The sequence below is a fragment of the Crocodylus porosus genome, unplaced genomic scaffold (assembly GCF_001723895.1).
Source record: "Crocodylus porosus isolate Cpor-Errol unplaced genomic scaffold, CroPor_comp1, whole genome shotgun sequence".
In the NCBI taxonomy this organism is placed as follows: domain Eukaryota; kingdom Metazoa; phylum Chordata; order Crocodylia; family Crocodylidae; genus Crocodylus; species Crocodylus porosus.
Genome location: NW_017728886.1, coordinates 102,270,990 through 102,275,797, shown reverse-complemented (window position 1 = coordinate 102,275,797; position 4,808 = coordinate 102,270,990). Strand labels below are relative to the sequence as shown.

General features: G+C 48.5%; 1 long non-coding RNA gene across 2 annotated transcripts; it reads right to left on the bottom strand.

Annotated features, from left to right (window-relative positions):
• Window positions 1–303: 303 nt before the first annotated feature.
• On the bottom strand, window positions 304–4,445 carry LOC109313425. 2 transcript variants are annotated; one of them, XR_002102048.1, is made up of 4 exons: window positions 4,347–4,445; window positions 3,867–3,966; window positions 1,104–1,172; window positions 304–1,003 (listed from the first exon to the last, which is right to left on the bottom strand). It is a non-coding gene; the product is annotated as an uncharacterized LOC109313425 (long non-coding RNA). The 2 variants fall into 2 exon arrangements; XR_002102046.1 differs by having other exon boundaries at window positions 304–1,172; window positions 4,347–4,444.
• Between the last annotated feature and the right edge of the window lie 363 nt (window positions 4,446–4,808).

The window sequence follows — 4,808 nt, the reverse complement described above, 5'->3', positions numbered from 1 at the left end:
GGAGGGCGGAAATCTTACTGAAAAATAAAATGCTGGCTCCCTAATGGGAGCCAGTGCAGCCCAGCATCACAGCCTGCCGGGGATGGCAGGGAGCCACTGGCACAAACGACAGCAGCCAAGATGGTGGCCGCACCCTTTCCCTCCAACACTGGCAAGCCAAAAGGGCATCCTTTCATGTGGCCCTGCCCCTCTACCAATTAACAGCAAGGGGCAGGGTCACATGAAAACACAGCCCTCTCTGCCAATCAGCAGTGAGGGGAGGAGCCCCTCAGCAGTGGGCAGGAAGAGGCTTGCTGTAAAAAAAACCCGACAAAAACGGTGCTGGGTGCTGCGAGCAGCCCACAATTTTTCCTTCACCTCAGTGTGATCTAAGTAGATGTCTACTGGGAAGTTAAACTAGATCTTAAACTGCACTCAAAACAGGACTTTGCAGGTCAGGCTACTTTAAAAGCACATTTCACAATTCATTTTTCACAATTAGCGTTAAACTACAATTGCACTCGTTGCATTATTGTGTGTTTTAACAATCCTTGAAAAAACAGAATCTTAGGACAAAGATTGGTGCACTCTTGAATTTTTCTGAAGATTCCATTTTTCAACAAGATTATGAAAAAAATAAATTGATTACACAAGCATTTCAAAGAATCATAGAAAAATAGGGCTGGAAGTGACTTCACAAAATCATCTCATCCAACTGCCTCCTCAAGGCAGGAACATCACTGTCTAAACCATCCCAGACAAATGTTTGTCTAACTTCAACTTAAAACAAACAACCCCACCCCACCCCCAACAACTTGAAGCTGTTTCAGTCCTTAAATCACTCCTAGTGAGAATCCTCTGTAATATCTAACTTGCAGCAAGGAAGATTTAAGTTAGGGACATTACTTCCAGTCCTGTCTTCTGTCAGAGGATAGTTCATTAGCAACCTTTTTTGTATTTGATGGTTTAATCAAATCTCCCCATATTCCTGTTTTGTCTTCTCCGAGCAAAATAATTCTTCCACCTTTTAAAATATTTCAAAGATGAAGTTACTTACACTACATGCACAAATTTTAGAACCAACAAAGTCTGTATGCACACTGATAAAAAGCATATTACATTACCTTCTTATGCTTTCCTCCACGATAATGTGACTGAAGGGTTACAGAACTCATGCACAGAACTTTACAGATCTAAAAAGATAAATTTCAAATAAAGTTTTCAATTATGTTACAGCCAACATTACTACAAGAACACTGTTGTGTGAGCATTGGAAGAATATAAATCACATGTTCTCACATGCCCCCAAAATATCAAACACATGCCTATTTTTGGACGGCCTCAAGAAAGTAACTGAAGCCTGAGATCTTCAGTGCTCAGCCCCACATGCTTTTGCAGGCCTCAGCACACTGGATCCAAACCAGTATGTGGCTGTGAGCCATGTGCTGGATTGGACCCAGAGACCCAGTCATGGAGCAAACCTGTGCGCTGGCCCAATCTGGCACATGGTCGGGGAGGGGGGTTCCCGTAAACAAGCCTGCTCAAACATCTGGGAGGTAAAGTTTAAAAAAAGTATAAGTTATGTGAACTATGTTTTTAGTAATAGTTTTTTGAACTCTGCCTCTCAGTTTCCAGATTCTTACGCTTGCGTCTTCCCTACAGATTATTAGTGGTCTGCTGAAGTAGCTGGTCACACCATGCAAAAAAGGTATTGAGGAGCTGTAACCAAAAGATTTGCTAATCCACTACATTACTTATGTGCAAAAGGCTCAAAAATGAACAGTTCAAGACGACTGTTTTATTGGACCAAGGGCAGCACAAAACAAACTGTGATCTTTGAGAAAAACTGTTTTTGATAACACACAAAAAATACGAACAATAAAACAGCTTATTTGTAGCACACACGTACCCAACGTTTGTGAGTTCAGATTGTTTGGGTAGGGCTACATCTGTCCTTCCTGTGGAAAATATCTACACTTTAAAGCTGTGGCCTCCAAAGTGGGGTGTGCACACCCCAGGGAGTGCACAAGATGATCCACTGGGATGCAGAAAGAAAATATTAGAACTTCTATTTATATTTATATAAATATACATCTTTATATTGGGGGTGCATGCTCAAACATTTTTTACTGATAGTGGTGCGCGATCAAAAAAGTTTGGAGACCGCTACTTTAAAGTATATAAATCAGTTCTCAGAAGCTTGGAACAGATGGTACTTCTCTTGTTCCTAAGGACTGAAGCTAGATTTTTCTGAATCACTCAACTGAATTTAAATGCAAGTTCCAAGTAAGTAAATTACCAAAGTGCCTTTTTAAAATTTGGTCCTTACTATACTTATCAGGAAGCTTTATGACAGGGGTGTCAAACATATGGCGGCCAAAAGGGCACATCTAGCCTGTAGAGTCCCATCATCTGGCCCCTGGTGCAACCCCTGGGTTGACTAGAATGGACCTGTGATCAAGAGCTGGTCTGCAGGCCAGATCTGGCTCACAAAACCCCTCTTTCCCTCTCCCCTCCTCATATCTGACCCAATGACTATTCCAGTTGGTCTGGGACATACACGGCATGTGGTGTGGATGCTGGAGTGGGTACTATATGCAGTGCAGTCTGGCTGGAACAGAACCAGCGCTGCATGTCATGGCTGACCTGGCGGGTCTGCGTTACATACGGCACTTGGTCTGGGATGCACGGTGCATGCTGTGTTCACAGGTACCCCATGCAGGGCAGAATGGTTGGAACGAGCAATGCATTTAATTACAGTCCCAGAGCTACTGCAGTGGCCACTGTCTGCAGCTTGGCTACTGCTCTGTGTGGACTGCACTGCATGCAGCACCTGTTGCAACTGCTCTGGGATTGGTGCTGCATTGTGGGGGGAGTGGGGGAGCAATCTGGCCCAAAGACTAGACCACTGCCACTCATCCAGCCCATGGGGCCCGGTGGGTTTGACATCCCTGCTTTAGAAGCATCTGCATAGGCCACAGACAGACAGACGTTCATTTCTACTGACAAGAATTTCTATGACATTCTGCTCTGGTCTACCCCAGAGCTGTTCAGGGGTAAGACGGGCACATTCTGTTGCTGCACAAAAATGTCCCCCTCCTACCAGTCAGCTGACTGGCAGCAGAGGGGGCCCATTCTCCTGGTGGGAGAACCTGTTTTTGAAGTGTTTCCCCTCCAGACACAAATTGCCCCCAAACATCAGCTGAGTGGTGGGCAGGGAAGGGGTGAAAGTTTTCAGGCTAGGGTCCCCATAGGGGGTCCCTGACAGTCTACCCAGAAGTAAACTATTAGGGAGCCAGTGCTCTCCCTCTCCTGGAGGGAAGGAGGGCAGACGACTGCCGGATATCAGGTGTCTTCCACATCCTGGAGAAGCATGCTGCTGTTCAAGTTAGATCAGGAGGAGGGAAGTGTTCTTCACAGGTATTCAGTCTTGCTTTTTGAGGAAGAAACAGTTTTTTGTGCTGGAGACAGGCTTATCTCCTGATACAAATGTGATGCCCGTTTATGGCCTGGGAGAACTGTTGTCACTGATCACCAGCTAGTTCAGTTTGGTCTGAAGAGCAGGTCCATAATATGCAGCAGTGTATAAGTACTAATTTCTTAGTTTCTTTTAGGCCTCAAGTCCAAAGCCAAATCTTTAAACCTTTAACTTAGAAAAATAAGCACTGGTAGGGGACAAACATCTCATTACTTCTGTGTCATATCCACCCTCACGCTCACCTTCTGACTTCCATTGGCTGCCAGCTGTATTCACAGCAGTGAAAAGTTACTTGGGCTGCTAAAGGCAGACAGCAAGTAAAATCATTTTTCACTGTGAGACAGGGAAGTCCACTAGATCCTGTGTTACATTAGGAACAGTTTAAAAACCCATCAAGAAACACACTCACTTCACAATAGAAGATCTTTTTCTCAGGCTCAGGTTCAGCATCCTCAGGTTTCGCGTCCCCTTCCTTAGCGGTGCTCATGTTGCGAGAGTGGTTCACAGCACTTTAACAAATGAAAAACGCATCGTTTGCCAGCTGACCACTATCAGCAAAAGAGTACCACGGCAGTCAGGGTGGCTTGATTCGCACTTCACATGCTGCAAGCACGTAAGGGGCTCTCACTGAGGACCCGAGCTGTGCGGCCACACTCGCAGCCGCAGCCAGCTGTGGCGCCTCGCTTGGCACAACCGTGTCATCTTCCCGCCTCCCCGCAAGCCCGGGGCAGGCCGGCGGGAGGGACAATGACCCGGCACGGCGCGCCTGCATGGGCCTCGCACCCCGCCTGAGCCCCAGCCCGGGTCCGGGCATCCCGAGCCCCGTTTCTCGGCCTAGGGCCCGCCGGCGGGGGAGGGGGGCGGCAACCGGCACCCGCGCGCGGCTCACCGTCACTCTAACTGCAGCTGCTCGCCCGCGGACGCCTCTACTTCCGGGCACCCGACCCCCGCGTGTCACTTCCGCTCTTAGATCCCCGCCAAACCCCAATGCCAGTGGCCGGAAGGCAGAGTTCTCCGCTGAGGGGCGGGGAGTTGCGCGCGCGCGCTCGTACGGAGGGGGCGGGGCTACCGCTGTGACTTAGGGGCTTGGCGCTGGCGGGGACGAGACGGCACGAAGGGCTGGAGTGCGGGTAGCGCCCCTCCCCCCTCCTCTCCCGCTGTCCCGCGCGGGACCTATAGTGTTCGCGCGTGGCAGCGTTTCAGCCCCATCAACAGTAGTAAAAGGGCTCAGTGGGCGATAATACGATGCACGCTGTGCCATACACACACACAATAATACTTGAGGCAGCTCATTGATGGAGCACGTGCAAAACCCGAGTCGCTCTCAGAGAGCCTGAACCGGCTTTCGGGT